The following is a 24,274-nucleotide window of genomic DNA, read 5'->3' on the forward strand; positions in this document are numbered from 1 at the left end:
TTGGTCTAATATTTCTCCTCTGTTTTGACATACTTCCTGCTTTTCAAAATCCAACTCAGGGGAAAAAATATCCATTTCTAAGTATACCATTCTGAGCAACAAACCAATTCTTTTCTTCATAACATTTTTGTTAAATAAGATTCGCACAGCCTGGGCCAGGTATGACTATGTATATGTCATGCTCTAAAACCTCTTTTATAAGACTGATCCATGAATAGGTCAATTAAGAAAGAAAGAGCCTTTTTACCCTAGAAAGAACATTGGATGAAAGCACAAAATCAAGTTCTCATAGTTCAGCAAGGTGCTGCACATCAAATCACCGCATTAATTAACAGCACACTCACCTTGTAGCAAATCTGAGACAAAATATGCATTACCTTAAATGTCATTGAAATCAGTACTTGTCAGCTTCAGTAATTCAATCATATATCTGAGCTCTAAGAAAAGTAAAGGCTAGTGCTAGAAACCAGAAACCTTCTGGATAAAACAATACAGGTTTTTTTCATTTGGAGCAGCAATTCAGGATAGTAGTTACCTACCAAACTGATAATGCAATGATTAAAATGTCCCAATTCTGCTGCTGTAGAATTGGAAAATCATGGTTTAATTCAATACAAGTAAGTAATCTCAGTAATACAGCATGGCCTAATATAATAATTTTGTATAATGAGCTTTTTAAATCTACTTCGCCTTCACTGCCATTTATCTTTAGAATAGAGAAAAAGATTATAGTCTGAATTGCCGATTCTGATCTATGTTGCTGCAGGCAGAAGTATAACACAGTACTGTGAATTACAGTATTACATGGGATAATTGGAGTACCAGTGAACAGAGTTATCTCTAGAAACACAGAGCACCAGCTCCCCAAAATACCTCACACTGTACATAGGACATGTCAGGCTTATCCAAAGCCAGCCTCAGTGCTCTGACTTTGAAAAGATCATGATATAGGGGTCATCATACTCACGTCCTTTTTGCAGGGCTTAAAATAAATTCCCTTGCCAGAGATGTGAAAAAAGTTGCTACAGAAATCAAAGGGAGTTTTATGTTCCCCTCAGTTTAGCATGCTTATGTGACCTTAAGCATCTGGTATGTTTGTATCACAACAGCTCACAGCTTCTTACCCCTTTATCCAAACCAGGTGCTGAGTCACACAAGTTCTTAGTTACTTGCTCAAAGCCTTATGAGATCCTTTATCAGGGAGGGGAGCTGAAGCAGGCTTTCCCAGAGGCTCAGCCTGTGTGAAAAAACCTTGGTAGTTCAAAACTATTAAGTTTTGAGCAGGCAACCCAATTTTATTACTCTATGAGATTTAAAAAATGTTCATTTCAGTATTCATTTGGTAAAGAAATAGAATGAGAAAAAGAATCCAAATGTGAAGGAGGTGAACAACTTCATGATTATACTTCTCAGCAGCTTCTGGTCACTGAGACCAATAGGAGTTTCCTGTTGACTCCTGGCAAAGTTACTGAGGTTTCCCTCCGGCACGGAATAAACTAAACAAGACCAGCAAGACATGGGCCTTAAAACATCCATACTACTAAATTAGTCCCTGGCATAGTTTTGGCCCAAGCCTGCTAATGCTCTTCCAGATAATGCCAAAGCACAGCTTGGGTATTAACCTGGGTCAGGCATCACGTCCAATAGATATTTTGGATGTGGCCACTGTGATTTGGAGAGTAAGACAGTTTAGCTATGTGAATTCAAGCTCTTTCATGCCAGTTGGCCTCCAGGAAAAGTCTCTCACTAACTTTATTTAATAGCTTAGATGTAGTCAATGTATCCAGGTCTTCCTTTCCTTTCCAGTCTTGCCAAAGCCAGCAGTCAGTGCTTCCAAACATTGGCAGCATAACGTGATATTCAGCAGGGTGACAGGAGTGACATGATTTGACCATGCAGCATTCCAAAATGCAACACAGTTCATTATATTTTAAAGAAAAGCACTATTACTGAGGGAGCGGACTGAAGCAGACCTAGAAGTAATAATTAAACCACAACACAAAATGATACAAACAATTGAAAAATGAATAAGTCAATTTGTTGCAATTAATTAGGAGCTAGTTCTTTGTTCCTATAAAGCTTTCTGCACAATAAATAAATAAACAAAAAAGCCTTTTTTTATAAATACAAACTGTGATATTATCTAAATTCCAGGTATACTGTTAACAACATTAAAAATAGAAACCCTTACTTTAAGTATCACACAAAATGTCATAGGTTCTAGATGGAAGAAAACATTTTAAACAAAGACCTTCTAGTTTAAAGCAATAATCATCAACATGTGGCTTATATATAGTATGTGGCAGCTGTAACAACATTCATATCTCAGTGTGCCTGGTCTTAGGCAGAGCAAGGGAAGTGCTGAAAACAGTAGCATTCCTCATGGATCTGCTCCAGATCCCACAGAAGTCAGAGAGAATCTACACTCCATGCTTGCTTTCACACTTGGGCAGCACAGCTAATGTTGAGCAAACAGACCACAGCTATGTGGCTCTCCCAGCAAGCCAGGCACATAAGAAAAAATTCTATCCCCTCCCTAAAGTCAGGATTAGGGGCAGGAAGGAAGAGAAATAGAGAGGTGGCACTACAGCTATCTGCTTCTTTCAGCAAAGTCTGTCTTGCATTAACCCTCCCAAAACCCATCAGGTAAATAACCATGTTGGAGGTTGTTTTTTGGGGAGACAAGGGAGTATGGTTTTATTTATTATTATCCTTAATATGATGTTGCAAAACACTGTCCCTGCTAGCGATAGTCATAACTCAATATCAAGTCATCAAAATTAATATGAGTCTTGGGCTCAGCTTGCTTACATGTTCTGGAAAGGTCGTTAGTTTAAAGTTTCTGCTGCAGGAACTGAGAAACAATGACATGTCTCAGGAAACAAATCCTCTTTAATGCTACCCTGCACTCCTGATGTTTCTACCCCACTTAAGGTTATGTTATGGGGAAAGAGAAGAGAGCTGATCTCTTTTCCAAAGAACACAGCCATTGCATTGGATAAGCAGAGAAGGCCTGGCTCACAAGGAAAGTCCTTCTACGGCTTCCCAGTGACAAACCAGTTCCTAAGGACTGCGAAAAGGGAACTCTGGTGATTTAAAAGGTGCACTGGAGAGACATCAAAAGTACATGTGCTCTTCCATATCCTCAGCATACATGAGCTAAAGATTGTAAAAGAGAACTCCAGCAGGCAAAGCTGTATCTACCTAGCAGTGAGGTAGACTGAAAGTTCATCATGGTCATCTTGCTGAGCTTTCCCACAGTACAGATATTTTGTGTCAATGTGAGTCAAGCTAAGAACACAGGTCCTCATTCCTTGATCAGATGCATTCACTCAGGTGGTTTTTCCTGCCTGTTCTACCCTAGGTAGTCAATATCAAGTAAGAAGCAGCACAGGAGACCTCCTATGATGGTGCATGTCAAACTTAAGAAAAGGTAGTCTATTGTGTACAAACTTAAAATCACATTTGGGAGAGGTGATAGGAGGCAAACTAATTTCCAAGTCATTCCTAAAATAACTAATTCTATCTGTTTAGTTGGTGGACTTTTATTCTTAAACTTGACAGCATTTTCAAGATTTAATTTCAGGTTGATGGTGTCATTTCCAATCAAAAATATGCTCAAATATGGGCTTTGTAAACCTCTGACCCATGTATTTAATTTGAAACCCCAGGATTACCTCGCTAAATGACAAATCGCTGGGGAAACAAATCCCTCATAACTGATATTAAATGATGAAATAACGCCAAAAATGATAAACCAAAATAATTTTTTGTTAATGTGTTCTCTATGGACCAAGATTCCATAAAGATTTTTTTGGGGCCTCAGAACTGATAGTACTGTGGCAAGCACAATGCAAACATGCTTTGCTCCCAGAGGCCTGGCACCAGCACGGCTATTGTATAGCACAGCTTTAAAGCTGCACTGAAGTAATGCTGTAAATCAGGACTCATTCCACCAAAGTAAATGGAGCTAAATAACCATAAAACTGGTATGACAGAGAATTCAGGTTGTTAACCTCTAAGTAGAGCTTGCACTTGTCTCCCAACCTGTGTTTGGTCAGGCTGTATTTTAATCATTCAGAGTGTGAAATGAGAGCCTCAAGCAGGGAAATTAGGATTTAATTGTAGTTAAGCTATGCTTGATATAACTTAATGATACTAAACTTTTAGCATAAATTTTTTGGCCCATCTCCAATGAAATTGTCTGAATTTGAATGGAGGTGTCTGATTCTAACCTCAAACAGCAACTTGTGCCATCTTCTGACCACAATCTAATGATAAGAGAACCCAAAAGCAGCTATAGGCTTCCTTCTTTGACCTGGAAGTTCCCACAGCATTTCTCTAGAAACAAGAAAAATTACTATCAGATAGTGGTAGTAGATTGATTCTGGTTCTTTCTCTTGGGAATAACATTATTTTATATTACACAACCATTGAAAACAGGAAACTGAGGCCAGGAACCAGAACCTCAGAACATCTACCATCTCCTCCACTTTCTGAACATGGGCTTTACTTGTTATTTTATTCCTCAGAAGATATTTTTTCCCCAAATTTTCAATGAGAAGAGGTGCTTTATGTTCACTGTTGGCTGACTAGGGCTGGTTGGCAGGGATTCCTCCTTCAGGAGCACTGAGGCACCTTCACTGCACTGTAAGTTCAAATCACAGGTTTGCAAATTCACCTTGTCTAAACTGCTCTGCAGAGGACATAAAATCTGCTAAATCAGGTAATGTGGCCCTATTGTATCCAAGGGTCAGGAGAACAATTCTTCTTTAAAATGGACCCTTAAACTCCATGAAAACATCATCCCAATGCTCACTAGAAGTCAGACAGAACACAGGATGTCAAAAGTCCTTTTGAATAGAAGAGGATGTTCAGGGTGAATACTGACCACACCTCTGATCCTCTTACTTTCAAAAAGGCAGAGCAGAAGGAGGAGAGCTAAGGCAGAGTGCAACAAGGGTTAGCTGGCATGCAGAAAAGCTTCTCTACATGGAGAGTTTAGGTGGCAGAGGATTCCTTGGTTTGGAGAAAGAAAAAAAAAAGAAAGAAAAAAGATGACTGATGAGCTTTTGACATAAAATTAGGAAAAAACCAAGAAAGGATGCAGAAAAGATTATTCAGCATTTCTTTGAACATAAAAGCAAGGAAAGCATAATAGAAGGACTAAGACTGCTAGACTAGGAAGACTAAGGGACATGTTATTTTGTTTTATACAGTCAAGCAGTGTTGTAAAGGCCAAAACTATTAAAAACCCAAACAAAACATAATTAGATATACTCAAAAAAAAAAAAACACCCATAGAGGGCTACCGAACATGGAGATATGGACTCCTTCACTGTTCCTTTGCCTGCATTTTGATGATGTGATCATTTCACCTCACAGAGATTCCAAAGTCCATACAATTAATTAATTCTTAAAAGAATTACTTAGGATTTCCCTATGTCCAAGCTTATATATAAAGATAGCAGTTTTACATACATATTCAAAGGAAAAATTATTAACTACACATTAAGAAACAGCCACATCCACATCTGGATTTGAAGTTCTTTACTTTTCAGAGGTATCTGGAACATTTTTAATGGCTAGTGTTATTAGCTATATGTTACATAGCAATCTAATACACATTGCGGATCGTGTGCAAAAATTGTTCTGCATGCAGTTTTTGTTTTCTGATTTCCAGCTACACTGTAATTTTAAGTCATTTATTCATGCTGTTTGGTTTTAGTCCTTGTGTGGGTAGTGGTAAAATAGCCATCAAAAAATGTGAAGAAAAAAATCAAGGAAAGTTCACTTCTTTTTTTTTTAACCCCCTCTTCAATCAGAAATCCCAAAGGGCAAAGGTAAGTTCAGAGCTTTTTGCAACTCCAGCCCATAAGCCTGTCACTGAACAGAAGGGAAAAAGATGTTGGAGGGGAAAGGGAATATGCTATGAACTGAGTCAAGTGGGTGCATTTCAAGTGTTTCACTGAGCTTGCACCCTGATTGCCAGGCCACCCTGGCACCAAGTGCTCTTTCCACCCTGTTTCAGTTTCTGTTTTCTGCTGGTGTTGAAGTGCTTTCTGTTTTATTGTGGGGTAGATCTGGGTTTGGCAGATTAAAAAAAAAATAAAAATAAAATATGCATTTCACTTTCTCTGGGAAGTGTAAACAGCATCCACCCAGCCAGCACTACCAGTTAGTGTAACAGCAGAGAAAGCTCTGGTCTAAATCTGGATTTCACCCCCTGAGTAGCACATAGAGATGAAAAAGTTAAAATAATTAGTTTGAAAAGGTTCATCCATTTATCCTGCTGGCACAGGATACACAAAGACCTCCTTTGCTTTATTTTAAGTGATCTTAAGGATCTCGTTTCCCTTTTTTGAGTATGTAAATAATAATAAAAAATGCTGCTGCTGTGTAAAAAAAAGCATCAAACTCTGAAAGTATTCAAAGAGAGAGCAGTAGTTTTAGCCTTCTGTTTGTGCAATTCCAATAGGTGTATTTAAATGTAAATGCTACCCTTTCACCCTTGAGCCACCTATTCTTGCAGCCAGCAGAAAGAGAGCATTCATGGTATAATGTCTTTATGAGGACAGATCTTATACTTAATTTCTCATGTGAATCCAACTCTTTTATAACACATTTTTGTGAGATTAAAAGAACAATATTAGTCTAGTGGCTCATCAGCCAGATCACTGCTCTGTCACATGGGAGATGTGGGTTCAAAGGGGTGGCAGGCAACTGTGCTGGGAAATGCATGATGGAAACTGCAGCCATGGAAAGATTCAGTCCTCCACTCTCACAGAATTGTTTAACTTCACATTATCTCCTCCCTTGGGCCAGACAGAGCCACTCTCCCTCCAGCTCCTTACTGGAAATTGTCCAGCTGCTGTTCCCTTACAGAGAACTGTTAGGAGAAGGGTTTGAGACGCCCAACTCTTTAAACCATTTGCGTTAGCTTGCATTTGCACAGAAGGGAGAGTTTTCAAGAAGGAGAAGGAGCTTTTTGAGAATGCACTCTCAAAGCCCCTTTGACTGCCCAGTTTCACTCCATGCCCATGCACTGAGTCATAGTGTGTTCAGGTTATCCTTGCTCGTGGCATATGCATGTCTGAACTGCACAGCTTGTGAGCATGTGGCACTCAAGACTCTTAGCAGAGGTATGACTTGATAATGAGACTGACAGAGTAAATCAGATAGTCATGTCAGGGTAGAGTCTCACAAAACCTAGTGTTCTGTATTAAGAGATTTATTTCTCGAGCAGGGAAAGGCTTCAGTTAATTTTGGCTAAGCAAGTTGAAAAATAAATTAATTAAGTACAGGTCAAGAAAATTGTATCTTAATTTGCCCTTACTGAATCAAAACCCGTTGTAATATTTTTTCAGAAGAATTTTTTTTCCTCAGTCTGAAGCATGGTTACATGGGACAGACATCAGACTTTGGCTTCATGTCACCTTCATCCAACAACAAATACATTTTGGAGCATGGCTCTAAGACAGCTCTAAGATGACGTAGAGTGGTGTATGTTCAGCACTCCTGATTAGTAGAATTATTATTCTTTTTGTGATGCTGCTCAGAGGGCACAGTAATAAAGAGTCTTTGTGCAGGGTGACATTCAAATGCTTAACAACATGATATTTTTCTCCTTGGAGCTTACAGCCCAAGTACAAGACATGTTATTTTCTCATTCTTTAGAAGCTGTATGACGCAACACAGAGAAGTCTGTGTATGCCGCATGCACCAGCACCAATGTCAGGCAGTCTCTCTTACTTCCCTCACTTCCCCTTCCCTTGATACAGAGCATATGCCTCATTGTGGCACCAAGCACAGTTAAACTGAGGGGAAATAGCCTATTATTTTAGGAGGTGCAGGACCAAGCACCTGGAACAGTGAAACACTTGGAAAGCACTTCTGTAAATATTTTGGGTTGTAATATATTAAACAATTAAGAGGTGTTGGTATTTCTCTGCTCGAGGGCATTTAAAACAGGGAAGTCCCCTTTAAAGGCACCAGACCGGAATGTGTATGGTCATGCTCCTTAAAACAAAAACTACCTGTTCTTTCCCTCCCTTTCAGCAAAATGTCCAAGTATGAGCTGACTTGCTCTTTCAGCAGAGGAAATGAAGCCAGATTATTTTAATGCTGCTTTAGAGAGCTACCTCCTAAAAAAAAAAAAAAAAAAAAACACCAAAATCCAAAGAATAGAACTTGTTACCTTGAAAGCTCCACTCAGGTAATTTAGAAAATTGTTTTGCTAATAACCTTAATGCATTGCTTGTGTACCCAGGACTGTCAGCACTACAGGTTACTACAGGTTAATCAGTAAATTGCTGATAGCAGCTCCAACCAACCTTTAAGAATTCCTGCATCTCTTACATCCTTGCTTCTATTTTCCTGACAACAATAAATCAGTCACTGTGCAACACTAAATTAGCATTTAAGAATAAGAACCTAATACTGACAATTCTTAGCCAAGCTCACAGTCAAAATTAAGTGCAGTTAATGAATGCTTAGTTAATTCTTAGAAACTCTTCTTTATGCCTTTATAGCAGAGTGAAATACAAGTTCTTTTAGACAAATACACAGAGACACATGCTTACACACACATACGTGCCCCATACATGGGTAGCCTACACACTCAAATATTCATATAGATAAATTCCAAACAGGCAATGTCTAGGAAGCTTTGTAAGAGAAACAAGAAAAAAATTACCTACTGGTCTCTATAACACCAACAAATGCACAGGAAAAACTTCAGAACTGTCTGTTCTAATAGTTTCTAAGATTATGTTAGCAATCATTTTCACCAAAATATTTTTCTCAAAAAAAAAAAAAAAAACAAAACAAAAAAAAAACCCCAAAAGACTTGATAGAACCTAAACATTGAATAACAGTGAAAAATGCCTGCTTCAAGCTGCTCGTAAGAAAACAAATACAGGAATTGGCAACTTCTGTGCAGTTTTAGATCCGAAGTAATTACAGCAGGCTTTTGCTTTAATCACTTATCTCAGGGCAGCCCATCAGATTAACAAGAAGAAGTAAAAAAGTATTAAAACTTCGTGAGTTACTGCAATCTTCTGGAACTGAAAACTATACAGATGGTCTGCAACATATTTGTATAGAAGATGTTCAATTGTTGATGGGTTCCCAGTTATTATAGTGGCATAGTAAGAAGGCAGATACTGGGCAGTGAGCACTGAGCAACTGTTGTCACTGAGCCTTCCCCTCTTGGCTGCATCCCCACTTGCCCAACGAGCAGTTTTGGTCTCCCAGAGCAGAGACAAAGGTTGCTTTGGAGAAGTCGGGAAGCCTAAGAACACCATGTAGATTTAGGACTGGATAGGAGGTATTGTGCGGAGGCCATGCCCATTACTCATCTGCTGGCAACGGGCTCTCTTCCTTTTGTCTGGAAAGACGGTAAACTTTCAATGCCATCTGAAAACAGAAGGCCTTTCACAGAGTGCAAGAACTCTGCCATCTCAATCATGTGAAAATATTGTAAACACTTTCCCAGCCCCCATTCAGCTGTCCGAAAAGCAGAGCTAGAAAACACCAAACAAAACAGGAAGGAAAGAAAAGGGTGTACATTGCGCACTTCGGTTTAATTTATATTTTTTACTCTGAATAGGAATTTTTCTTGGAATTTTCTTTTTTTTTTCCTTAACATTAGTGAAGAGGGTTAAGTAGCTATTATAGAATAGGCAGTTAAAAGCCTATTCTATGTTTTATTTAGAGGAGAAAAAAGAGTTCAGTGACCAGCAGTTTCTCTCCAGCAGAGCAGCTCTCATATTTCCTTACAGTCCCTGCAAGAATAGCTTTCAAATGTGCTACAGGACTTGAATTTCTCTTTCAGTGCTTATGCTGACCCACCCCTATGAACTTTTTCCAGGACAATCTTCTCTCCAAACATTTAATTTACACATGTGTTTTGTAGATGTGTATTACTGTCATATCTTGACTTATACAGCAACATGTACCGAGTGGGAAGGGCTTAACAAAGAAGAATATTTTCAGAAAATACCTGCACGTGTGTGTACATGCATGTTTACACGTATATCAAACATACAACATATGCAAAAGTATACATGTCATTTGCATAAAATTCTTATAAACTACTTGCTTTTGCCTGATGACACCTTTTATGTAGGTCGTGCTGGTGCACTATACCCTTAACTAGGGACAGTTGTTTTCACTGGTATATTCAGTGCATCTTGTCGTTATGCAAAAGTTATGTAGTTCCTTGCTGAAAAAAGGCTGTGCTCATTCTCCTGAAGCCAGGGACTACTTCAAATTTCACAGTAGCTCTGAACTACAGTAACACATTAGCACCACAGTTCTTCACTATTTGAAGTATGGGGTTTTCATTTAGACTGGTCAATTTAACCCCAGAGATGGGCAAAGAAAAATAACTGTGCTGGTGGGAAATACACTTTGTTCCATTTTGTTTGGTTTGGTCCCTAAGTCAATTCTGAACAGAACAGAAGGAGATAAGCCTGGATGTATTCCTGATCCCTCACTGGCAAACCCTCTGCTCCTAACCTAGGAAAGGGTCAGCTGTCACCAGCAAATTCCAGACAGATATACCACTGGCATCTTGGAAGGTACTTCTTATTAATATTCAAAAAACGGTGCACACTGATGGAAATCAGTCCCCAAAAGGACAGTAAGAACTGACTCCTATAGGAGCACACCATATAGAGGGGAGGCTTTCATACCTGATTTTCCCTCGCTCTGCTGTGGATGCAGACAATTGGTATAATAAAGGAGACTTTATTACTAGATAGAGGGCTATGAGTTGGTAGACCACCTGTGCTATCCAAGTAAAGAGCAAATGTAAAAAAGCAAAACAAGTTTGCATGAGTCCATGTACATAAAAATATGCCCGGGACTCTCTTTCCCATCAGGCATATCCAACCAGGCTGTCCTTTGGCATCTCTCAGCATATGGTAGTCCATGTGTGCAAGAAACACGTAGATGTGGGAGTTCACTGTGCTCTTGGATGTTCCTCAGACCTCTCATGACATTGATTTTGGTGTCTTGGGCATCTTATGACTTTCTGCGCTGGCTTCTGCTCTACAAGAGGAAAAGCTATGCCTTTCCTGTGCTAGAGATGCACTCCTTTATTCTGGTGAAACCAGCAACTGCTCAATAAGCTGACATTCCTGTTCCTGATTTAAGTAGATCTCAAGGACCATAATGCACAAAATTGCATGAAAAATTATTACCAAGCAGTGCCAGATGTGACACATGGGGAGGGCAGGTTCTCCTCACTTCTCAGGATATACATTATGTATCACTATGATCTATTCATGAGATTTAGAAGTTCAGCACTTTAATTTTTTACCACCACCCCCCCCCAAAAAAAAAAGAGTGTATATTAGTATATTGCCCTGCTTTCAGCTAGGATAGAGTCTAGATAGTCCCTTAGTTTTTCTATACAGTGAGAACACAAAATAATAGTTTAGAGTGAGGTAAAGTAGTCACCAATAGCTGAAGTAGGGGTTGATAAACTGCCCAACATTTTAAATTCTCAGTTGCATTCCTTGGGACTGCCTTGCACATGCTATCTTAATACTCCCCTCCTCCTCTTTCCATTTTATAAAAAGAAGCTGCAATAAATTAGAATTTTATGAGACTCCAAATAAAAACCTTCACTAAAATTGAAAACAAGACAGAGATGTAGAAGCATATGGAAGGTTTATGAGAACAGAGGGGAAAAAAAATTATCCCAAGGCAATAAAAAACCTGTCTGACTCTTTCTTGGTCTTCACAAACCAAAAATTACAAGAGACAGATGAAGAAGTTTGCTGAACAACACAGTACTGCTACAACTTCCAGCATACAGACATTATAGTTTCTTAGTCATTCTTCTGATACAAGGCAGCCTAAGAACTACACTTAAGATCCATTTTCTGAATTTCTTTATAAAATACTTCAAAGTTATACATAGAAATGAGATACCTTTCTACTTTGATCCTTAGTATAAGGTTAACCAAGCAGAAGTGACTTCCCAGCCTTTCATACAATTTTCTTTGGAACTAAACACTGCACCCTCTGAATTCTATCACTAGCATTTTTAGTATTTTATGGGATAAATGCCATTTTGTTTAATTTATATTTTCATCTTTGTTCCAAACCTCAAAGTGATTAATTTGGACCACTGTACACAGAGTTTTACTTCTAATTCTTTTTGTTTTCCCACTACTTCTCCCATCCTCACCACTCACCCCTTCCAGAATGGTGTGGGTATGGGATTTTGTTTAGCTAAATGATAGAGTGGCTATTAAGGATTGTTTTGCTTTATTTTTAAATACAATACTCCACATTCCAGACATTTCTCTACCAGACACAGTGGTTTGGAAATGAAGAACACTGCAAGCAATGAAATTTGGGTCTGGCTTTAAATTATTGCAAAATAAATGAAGAATATTTAGACTTTCCTCTCTAAGATGACCAAAACTTGGGGGCTAAGCTATGGGGATATGGTTTGGCATCTTATACTAGAAGTGAGAATCCCATAGTATGTTTTGTTCTAGGAAAATATATGCAGGTTCTGTGCTCAGTCCCCTGTTAATTTTCATTTATAGACGACCTAAATGATATTGACCAGTAAGAGACAATATTATATTGGCTTAGAGGTGTACTGATTTTACATTGCTGCTAACCTGATCAGTTGTGAAATGGTTGACAGTTATAGCCATAAAGTTATCCTTGCTTCCAACACCCAGTTAAAAATTAATTCAAAATGTGTGCAATGGGTGACAAGGATTGCCAATCGTGCCACATTTCTCAGCTGCCAAAGGCAAAAAAATTCTGTAAAGAAGGTGAGAAAACAAAGTTGAAGACAACCTATATCAGAGTGAGGGAGTATATTTACAGACCAGGCAAGCTCATGGTCTGGGTAGGTGTTTCTACAGAGAATTTGCAGGGCTCTGTGCTCAGAAGATTCACTCTGTCTTGGAAATGAGAATGTATATAGACGTCATAGAGAGAAACATCTGAAAGTACCTGGGGTTTCACATCTTACTTTAGACACAGTCTTACTGAAACTCAGGAGACCTCAGAGTACTATGACTTAATCAAACACCATGGAAGTATTATTCTTCCAAAGGAAAACCAAAGAATATTGTGACACAATTCATTAAAAGCACCTGTTTGCATGGTGTCTTACAGAAGTTGAGAAGAATTAATATTCTTGTGTCTTCTTCTGTCATTAGAGAAGTGATGAGAGAGGAGTTATTCAGTCCTTGAATAGGATTGTTCCTGACATCAATTTCATTAGAGTTTTGAATGTCCTTTGATTCTTTCTCTTTTTCTATTTCAGCCTAAATCCCTGGTTTCCTGTGTGCAGTCCCATCCAAGACATTCTCTTCTGGTATTTGTATAGATGGCAGAACACCACAGTTTTCAGATATTGAACCAGATATTCATAATTATTCAAAGATGGGCCTATAAACTCAGCTATTGAATAAATTTGAACTCATTACACCCTTCTTTATGCTATATAGGATGAACTTACAAAATTCTACAAGAATTGATGCTAGGGATTCGAAAGTAATAATAAAAAGTTTATTTCCTCTTCATTTATTATGGTAGCTGTAACAAATTCTGACTTTTTTTGTTTTCAGAGACTATTCATAATAGATTCACCCTAATTATTTTGCCACACAAAATACTCATACCTAAATACTGCAACAAGTAAGAGCACTACCAGGAAAATCAAGCAGTCCTGGGGGTCTCTTAAGGTCTTCTGGATCACAAACCCAAGCAAAGATGGTAATCCTGAAGCATGCTACCTAGCTGGAGTTTACACCTTTCTGCAACAGTGCTAGGTGGCCTTGAGTCCCCTTCCTGAGTCAGCACCCCATTCATCTCTAAGGAGTCTCCCAAAAGGAGGATGGTTAGAAGTTCATCATTGTGGACCCATTCTACAGTTTCCCAAGGCAAATCTTGACTCTACTCCCTCCACACAGCTTATGTTGCCCTGCTGCCCCAAACATTTATATTTCCCCCACTCTGTACAAGAGATGTAAGACAAGTCTAAACACAGCTGTCAAACACAGCATCAAAGCTCAGTAAAAGCAAGAGGGAAAAACAATATGCTTAGTTAAACAATACGGCCTCAGATCTCAAAGGGTTATACAATGAAAGTAATACCCCCTTTGAGTTCTGTATGTGGCAATCATTACCTAACATCCTCAGTCAGAGCCCCACTGTTTATGAGGTGATGAGAAAAGAGTACAGCTCCCTTTTGTCAGTAGGACATCTCCACTGCCCCGCAGGAAAATTTTTACTATATTTCAGATGTATTGAATCTTCTAGACATTACAAAAGTAAGACATGCACTGTGCCCTCTGGAGCCATCACCTCCCTTGGTCAGTTCATAGGTTTGCCAAGGTCACAGCAAATACTCTTTTACATCATAAGACTTACCTTTTAGGCTGTTTTACTCCTCCACAGGAACCCAAAAGGACTAAAAAAGTTTTATCAAACCAGAAATAGAAATATTTATGTTTGGAAACACTGGTATTTCTAAACGTTTCTTATTTTTTTCCTTCCCCACCGATACTGACTCTCAGTCCTTGAGCCATGAGAAGTGGCTTAAAAGTTACTTCTCAGGGAAAAATGTTTGCCTGTTAAAACACAGCCCCCCCCCCACACACACACACATAGTTAAGGCTTTCTGCTGCACTAATGGTATTACAACTACCACTATGTATGGGTATATATAATGTGTATTTATACATTTGTGTGTTGCATATTCATTTTTTCCTATACAGGTCAGCCTTTTTTGTTTGTTTGTTTTATAGACATCAATTTTTATGCTTAATATGAATCCTTATGATGGTCTAATATAATCATCCATTTAATGTAAACTACAGAATTCACTAGTTTGTTGACACCCTGATCCCAGTACATTTCTTTAAACTGTAATAAAGATGAGACAGTCGCCTGAACAGCTTTTACTGGAAAATCTGTTTCTCCTTTCAGTTGAGCAGAGAGGGAAGTTTAGATCTGACATCAGAGACATCCAATGCCTATTCTTCAAGAATCTGGAGTGAGCCTGGTCCTTTCCAGAGCCCCCACAAGGCTCTTCTGGGAAAGACAAAGCCCCTGTGTCAGCCCAGAGGCAACAGGTTTAGGAAGAAAAAATAAGTCTGTTGTATGGCACAAGAGTTTTTCTCTTTTTTAAAATACCCAAATGACCAGGTGAGTTGTACAACTTTTGGCCCTAAAGGATCTCTGAGGGGCAAATCAATGCCAACATTTGCCCGTGCAGCAGATGGATGCAGCCAGAAATGTGTTTGTTAACACAGCTACTTTTCAGCAGGATGAGAGTCTGCCCTTGTATCACAGCCACGTATGAAACACTTCTTGCTGCCACTCCATTTTAACTGACATTTTGCTTGACAACGGGATGTACAATATTTTCCATATTGCAAGTGTGAGGAAGCCATGGGGAATACTCTAAATGCTGAGTTACTGTTATTATATGTTCACCGGAAAGGGGAATGGTTTTGCAAGGATCACAGCATACAGCCCTCATTTCAGATCCTAGAAAAAAGGACTAGAGACCAACTTAAGACTAAACAACATGAACAATTTTTCTCCTGCAGAGGGGCTACAACCACAACAGTGTATGCTGTACTCTTTCTTTCTAGGTTACTCACCAGGAAACAAAGACAATAATCCAGCAGCCCAAGTATGTTATTCAGCAACAAAGAGATGGAGCCTCCTGCTGCCATTCCCCCTCTAATAGTCCTTGCTGGTTTTCCTTAAGAATACAGGAAACCTTATTCAGCACAAGTGGCATCAGTTAACCACCTAAAATCATCTGGGCCATGCCTGCAGTCTGTTAAAAATGCAGGGAGCTGGAAATGGTGATAAGGAATGAAGACACCTGAGCTAATTAGTGATAAAGGCAGCTTGATGCTCCTCCACTGAGAACAAATGATTCTTCAGAAACAACACAGGAGGAGTGAGAGGTATTTTAGGCTCCAGGCAGGAATAATATTAGCTTTTTAACTGTTAATCAATAAAAAAAAGTGGAGGAATAAGAGTACAAAATAGCTACTGTTTGGTGCCACATTTTAAAGTCTACCTTAAATGAGCATCCCAGGCCATCAGGCAAATAAATGTGTGATTTGTGTATTCCAGAAATACATACACTTTCATCAAAATTATTCTTTCCTTTCCATTCATTCTGTTTTCATTTCCACTCCTTTCACCAGAGAGGGGTTGTGGAACTATGAACTCCCTGGGACTCTTTCCTCATATGTGACATCATACCATGCAGCTTATCTCTGCAAAATGCCTGGAAGTTTGCAGAGGAAAAAAGAAAACACACACACCACCCTTACCTCCTCCTCCTACCAGTGCTTGGCAAGGATTGTAGTTCTCAGCCCAGCTTTTGGTGTTATATCCAGTTTGAGTCCAAGCAAATTCCATTGCACTCCTATTCCTGAGGTTCCAATTTATTTAAAGAGGTTGGATGTACAGACTGGGGAATGAGGTGCTGGAAAGCAGTGCCACAGAAAGGGACCTGGGGGTCCTGGTTGAGGGCAAGTTGAATCTGAGCCAGCAGTGCCCTGGCAGCCAGGAGGGCCAACCATGTCCTGGGGGGCATCAGGCAAAGCATCGCCAGCTGGTAGAGGGAGGGGATTGTCCTGCTCTGCTCTGCACTGGTGAGGCCTCACCTTGAATATTGTGTGCAGTTTTGGGTGTCTCAATATAGGAAAGATATTAATCTATTAGAGAGTGTCCAAAGGAGGGCAGTGAAGATGGTGAAGGGCCTTGAAGGGAAGACATATGAAGAGCAGCTGAGGTCACTTGGTCTATTCAGCCTGGAGAAGAGGAGACTGAGAGGAGACCTCATTGCAGTCTAAAACTTCCTCCTGATGGGAAGAACAGGGACCAGACACTGATCTCTTTGTGGTGACCAGTGACAGGACATGAAGAAATGTCCTGAAGTTGTGTCAGGGAAGATTTAGGTTGGATAGGTTGAAGAAACAGATTCTTCACCCAGAGGATGTTTTGGTGCTGGAACAGGCTCCCCAGGGAAGTGATCACAGCACCAAACCTGACAGAGTTCAAGAAGTGTTTGGACAATACTCTCAGGCACATGGTGTGACTTTTGGGGATGGTTCTATGCAGGACTAAGGGACTCGATGATCCTTGCAGGTCCCTTCCAACTCAGCATATTCTGAGATTTTGTGATTCTGTGACCAGAATTTCTGTACTTCCCAAAATGCTGCTGCAGCTGAACCAGCAGCTACAGGTATCAGTTAAGAGCATGCCATGGGGAATTTCAGGCTGCAGAGGGACAATAGCAACACAGCAGCCATTTCTAGAGCTTAAGTGCTGGCAAAGTCAAAAGCAATGCTCAACTATTCTGTTACTTTCTTAACTCAAAAGACCATTAGCTGGCATTGTTGCATAAAATAACCTTCTTTTTATTATTTAAGGCTGTCCCACCATTCTATTATCTGACATTAATTTTCCATATGTCTCCTCCACCACCGCTCTTAGGCTGGGTTTGGTTTACAGAGTTGGATCAGATTTCTTTACAAGCCAGGACATTTGCTGGCTTGCTTACTAGCTTGAGGCCAGTTATGTTTGAGTGAGGCCCAAGCAAAACAAGTGAGATTTGGTGTTGTTCCAGTGAGTAGGCACTACATCTACATGATCTAAGGTTGTTGTTTTTTAAAAGTTTAAAATTTTTAAAGCAGAAGTTCTTTTCATTATTTCAGCTTGTTTGGTTGTGTGTTTTTTTCATTTCTGTTTTATTTTAAAACAGCTTTTGGATAACACTTGCTCAAATGTTTCAGCATCCCTCCTCTTACAATAAAGATGAGCTTTTTATTCTGTTTTCTTTACACTAACCATAAGGCAAAAGTTTCTCAGCTATCTGTATTTTTAATCACAGATGGGCAAATGCATATTTGGAAAAGGGTAGCTGATGAGAAGAAGATGAATGAACCAGTTTGTTTTCAGTCTTTGTACAAGATAATGAAGTCTAGTGTTCGCAACTCTTTCTCTCAAAAGCAGTCAGATTGCATGTAAAACCCTTTAATTCAAATCTGATTTCTAGAAACATTCCTTACACTGTCACAATGTAAGTCAATAACAAATAATTAAATCTGAAGTGTCCTTCCATCCAAGACTTAAAAATAAAATAATGAGTACCTGAATAATCACTGATTCTCTAAATATATCCTGGATTATTTCATTCTTTTTTCTCCTTGTTGTTATATTTATTATTCTCATCACATCTGAAATGCATTTTAAATGCTTTGGGACAAGGACTATTGTAAATTGCCAAGAATAGTTGGGGGCCTTATGGAAATGCTAAAGTAGAATTCCAAAAGTAATTTGACACTGAAGGACCTCCAGACCTTTGAAAATCCCCCATTTTGTACTCTGCACAGCATATGCACAGAAACTTACAGTAGCAGAACAGCAGAACCAGAACACAATCCAAATGTGAGACAAAATGAAAATGCCAGTATTAGATACTACATTTCAGGTTTAGTCAAACACAGAGTAGCGTGCTAGTAAGTAGTAGTTTGAAAATATCTTGAATCTAAAGGGATTCTTACAAAAGTATATATATTGTCTGTCCTTAGCTGGTGCAAAGATATTCCCCCTGGTTTTGTTTCATAAATTCCAGCACAGTGTTATAAATATTGCAACAGATGTTATATGAATGCTGCATATAAATGTCATAATGTCCATATCGTTATTTTTAGTAGCACTTATCAAGGTGATCAAGCACAGACCCTGTATAGCTAAGCATTTACATAAATATAGATAAATATTTTGTTCTGGACACAAACAATATTTAGGCCCCACAGCACTGAAAACCTCAGCTCCTGGCTTCCAGGAGTGTGTTTGCATGCTGGGTTCCAGAGGTCTGGGAAGCAGAGGACATCCCAAACAGAGGACTGAGCTGAAGCTGCTAAGCCATTAGGAAATTATTCAAGCCTCTCTGGAATTTGGTCACCTATTTCAGTGTAAGAACCTCCACCCTCCTCCACTGTTATCCAGACCTTGTTCACCAAAACAGTAAGAGAAGCGGGTGCTGCTTGCAGCCAGGCTTGCTTTACACAATCATGCACAACCAGAGCACTCTCTCAGACTGCAGGAGAATTGGGCTCCGTTCCCTCTAGGCACAAAGGGATCTGTATTATCCCCTCCTGTGATGGAAACTATCATGCTACAAGTTATCCTGCTCTGAAAAGTTCCTCCTCTTCCTTCTAATGTTGTTTCTTTTGGTATGAACCTAACCTAAATTGAACATCCTGTCAACTCTATTTTATTTTATTTTCTCCTTCACATTTAATATTCTTAGAAGGACAATTTATTCACTATCTGGGACTATTTACAAAGTAATAGTAAACACTTTCTTGAATACTAATGTTCCAAATTGCATGTGTTTCCCCATAAAACAAATTAGAGTTTGATGAAGCAAGGGTTAAATAAATAGTCCACTACAGAGAAGAGAGAGGAACAACCACAGTCAGCCCACTCAGGGCCTGGAAGTGTTCTGCAGAAGCCAGTAGCTCATCCCACCAAACCACAGGGACATTCCTTTTTCTTGTTTGCTTTATGATTTTTGGCATGGGGAGGATGGGAAGGACACTGGAAGAAGGGGACAGGTGAGGATAAAAACCAGAACACCTCAGTGATGAAAGGAAAAGGCAGGTTTGAAAGTCATTGGCAAAAGTGCAGTTTGGTTTTTATGCCATGTGGTAGGTTGGCCAGAGAGCATAAAGGGAGAAGAGTCTACATATTGATCTCACTGAAATCCCGACAGAGATCAGAACTACTGCAGAACCACCAAAAAAACCCACCAACAACCACTAAATGTGGAGCTGAATGAGAAAAGAGAAGATTAGGGGGGATAGCTGGGAAAGAACAGTCATAGAAGCTAAGAAAGGGCAAGATTTTAAGGAGCTGATGGGCTGAACAGCGTTAAGAGAGCAAGCGATAGGTAAAGTAAGATGAGATTGCAGAATAGACCTGTGACTGGATCAGGAAAATCCCAGTGGGGGATTAACTATACACTACGGGTTTCTGTGCTTAGATACAAAAAGCTTTACAAGCCAGATTTTTGGCAAAACCTCATGAGTCCCACACTGGAATAATTAAAATAAAAGCTGTTCACTGAAGTTATTTTTGGTGGGCATGTTTGGATCAGAGAGTGGAGTTGTTGAGCACAGTATAATACATGCCAAAAACCCTATTATGTGCCTGCCACTGCAGCCTGCCATACTTGGAAATATGTTCAAAAACTGTGGTAGGGAGTCCTTACTGGCTTCACGCTTGAAGGACAAACCAGTGCTACACATTTCAGTTGGAGGTCACAGCACTGGTCCTGAGACATTTCTCCTGGAGGTAGGGGCCCTCTTGGTTGAGTCTGAACAGGGAGACATTTGCTCTGCAGCAGACCTCAGGGGGGGCAAGGGATTAGTCTAAATGGGCTATTTCTACTCAAAATTCATACATATATATTCTAGAGTGACAGGGGCATAGAAGTCAACAAAAGGTTAGACCATGTAGTGTTATACCTTGTGGTGACCCTGCTATCTGATGAAATAGGGTGCTCATGCCAAATATACCTTCACAGCTGAAACAGGCTGGCAAATCAGATAGTAAAGCATTAAGACCCACTAGAAAATTATCACTCCACTCAGGCATAACATTTTGGTTGTCTTGCAGTGGAATTCCTCAAAGGACCCTTCAGAGAAGCTGGGTGATTTTCTGAGTGTTCCTTCACCACAGGCTTTTTTCACTGAAAAACCACATAGTACTAAAGTTGTTGTAACTGGAGACCAACAGAATACAAAACAATTTCTGAGAAAACAGCTGTGAACTAGAAATTTTAGAGGAGTAGACAGGAGCCACGTTTGGATTAAGGATAGATCTGGCCCAGAACCTATCATTGCTTGTAGGCAGAAGTGGTAGACATCTAAGCAAATTCAAACTTCTTTAAACCCGAACAGTATGTATAGGGCTTGAAGTGGCTGAAGCAACCCTCAAACATTGAAACAAACAATTGTCACTGTCAATCTGCCCGGGATCACAGGCTCCTGAGAAGAGAAAAGTAGAGCCCATACCCAATTTCCTAGTGAAACAATACCCACAGTACCATACTGCTTCTCCCCTGCAGTAGATGTAGGCCAGAAACTTTTTCCTCAAGAACATCTCCTTCCTTCAGGACACAGCTCCAGATGACTCACAACAGGGCAATTTGCCTTCCTTTGCTGTGAATGTTATTTTTTCCTCTAAACTGGACAATGCAGGTTGATCCTACTTGCTGTTGTGCAAATACAACCTCCAGGGAATAACTTTCCAAATCAGGCTTTTGCTGCAAGAGAAAATAAAATAATCTGAGAAGGTCCTTAAAAAGGAAATAGAACGGATACATATATTTATCTGTTGAGATGGGTTTTTTTCAAAGTAGTGGTTGTAATTTGCCAAATTCTTATTTAAGTAGCTTAGATTTACCTAGCATTTAACTCAGCCATGAAAGTGTTAACTAGCATGTGTGAGGACTGAGACAGAGTACTTGTGAACTGTTGTACTTCTGTCATCTGAAAGCTAAACACTCTGTTAGGAAAGTCCAAATGGTGGCTTCATCCTCAGAATGACAGCAGAAAGAAAAATATTTGCACTTTTCCCCCTCTAAGGGGAGGATTGGAAAGGAGCGGTTCTCTCAAGACACTCCTTTATTCTCTTGACAGCAAGAGCTGTGCTGCTGAGACTGTCTCCAGTCACATGTTACTAATACACCAGCCTCTCCTGTCTGGAGCCCATGCTGCAAATATTGTTTTTCTCAGAAATCACAATGTTCCTTGGCTTTATTTTGTGAACACCAGACTCCGTCTGCTCCATACCCTGGCAAAATCTCAGGTTACTTCTGTTCAACAGGTCCTCAGAAGCTACACAGCAAACTTGTCAAACCTGGGACTTGTCTACAGTTTGCAAACCAAAGCCAAAATCTTTCTCCAGCTGCACCTATATAGCTCTGATACACCCTCCATTGTCATGGATGTTATTTTGTAGATCAGAAAAAACAATCATCTCAATAAACTCTACTGATCTTTTTTTCTGTCCAGCATCTGAGTCTGAGACTTCTGGAGCCGATTATAACTTCCTAAACATGCAGCCTGGATTCAGAAAAAAAAAAAAAATTCTCTGACACTGCTTCTCACTTAAAAAAAAAAAAAAAAAAAGAAAAAAAAAGGAAAATATCTATAAAAATAAAAAACTCATTACTGTCTTTCAAATCTTACCTTAAAATACTTACTTTGCGCAATACCCATTTAAAACCTTAACTGCAGAGTGATTACTGCTGGCTTAGGCTGTGCTGATCAATATTGCCGTGTTGGTACTCCTGCCTCTTGTTTGTGTTCATCTCCTCAGTCTATTTTGCACGTTCAGACGGTGAGCTCTTTAGCTCAGAGATTGCTTTTACCTTCTCAGTTTGGACAGGAGCTAGCAACATCAACCTGAGTGGTAAAAAGGGTCAACAGGGAAGACAGTTTTACTTTGGTCATGAATGGCTTGACTCTTCACAACATGTTGAAGTTCACAGATAGAAAGAATAGTATTTTTACAATATTATTGTACCATAGACATTAGACATCAATCTGAATTTTAATCTACAATGTTCAGAATTAGAAATTATTGTGAATACTTTGACCCCTTGCTAAAATTTGGGACATCTTAAGAACAATCCTCATTCAATGTCTTTGACATAGGGTATGCCATAACTACCACTTCCAAATAAATCTTTTCAATTCTTCTCTTTTCAGCTTCTCCCGCCTGGAAAAAAGTATTGATTTTGAAAGCTAAGGGGGCCCCAGGCTCAGGGCCAAATTCTGTTCTCCTTGGCAGGTCTGTAAAACCACAGCAAGCCCACTGACCAAAGCTGAGCTTCAGGGAGAGAAAGCAGTATTTAAAGCCTTTGTTGGTCCCATTCTTTGCTGTATTGTCACCTCTCTCCACAACCTCTTTAAAACACAGCCCCAAAATCCTAGCAGTGTCTACTATCCTGTGCATTGTGAACAGCAAGTGATTGCATCGGCTCATGAGCCATCTGGAGCCAAATGGGAGCACCTATGCTGGTCACGGCTCCCTCACACTACCACAGGGGTGTCAACAGGAACATCACAGCAGCTCAGACACAGGGTCTGTCTGATTTGGTAAAGTTACTGGAGATAGACTCCCTGCTGCCTTACTTATTTTCATGCTGCAGAAATATGAGTTACTGTAGTAAAAGTTTCCATGGAGTGGGAGATTCCCAAACTGGGTCTTTGGAGGTTTTCATTTCTTGTTAGCAGGGCCTGGGTGCAGTTTACACAGACTGGCTGATGGGCTCCTACATTGAAAACAGGCAGCCAGTTTGCACAAGCCTCTCATTCTGAAATATGTGTAATTCATATGAGCTGATAGGGAGGATAAGAATCAACTGTCTGTTTCCCAGTTAATAAAAAACATACAATGAGAGCAGAACTCTGCCAGCATATCTTGTTTACCCAAAAATGTTTGGCATTAAATGTGAAATCGGAAATGAACTCATTATCTGATTATTTTCATTTTGAAGAATTAACTGCTTTGGGGGAAAGGCTTGTCTTAAACAGTCCCCTCATATGGATGACTAATTGCAAATACATATCTCTGAAGAGCACGGCAAATACTCGTGACTCTCAGGGCAGGACAGAGCACTATCAATTTGGCCAAGAACATTAGGAGTATCCTCTCACGTGGCTTATTCCAAAACAGAAGGAAATATGTTTAAGCTAGGAGCATCATGCCCAAGCAGGTAAAAAGAGTGTCAAAAGAGGCAATGCTCTGGAATTCTTATCCAGGCAATACAGATAAGAAGTGTTTAACAATTACTTGCAGTGGATTTGCTCCTTTCTTGCCAAAAATATAATTATAAAGCAGCATGGATAGTTATAACATTCTAGATGTAAAAGTATGTTGAAAACAAGTTCCCTCAGTAATACAAATTAATATACCTCAGTAAAAAAATGGGAAAATGGAATCAAATACCCATTCAGGACTAATAATATTTTAGGAAAACTTCCCATTCTAGGACAAAACCCAGGTCACTACGGATTAAGAGAGAACTGAATTCAAGACAGCACATTGGCCTGCATTCCCTTTTCTGTATTCCGTTGTTTCTTCAAATCAATCTCATTTGTTTGATCTCAGCACTCAGTGTTTTCTGGTTAGCCCTCTCTGTGTCTGGTTCAACAGCTCTTGCTCCTTGTAGGGTTGT

The sequence above is a fragment of the Myiozetetes cayanensis genome, unplaced genomic scaffold, assembly GCF_022539395.1.
Source record: "Myiozetetes cayanensis isolate MyiCay16 unplaced genomic scaffold, myiCay2020 scf2-11, whole genome shotgun sequence".
NCBI classification, from domain to species: Eukaryota; Metazoa; Chordata; class Aves; order Passeriformes; family Tyrannidae; genus Myiozetetes; species Myiozetetes cayanensis.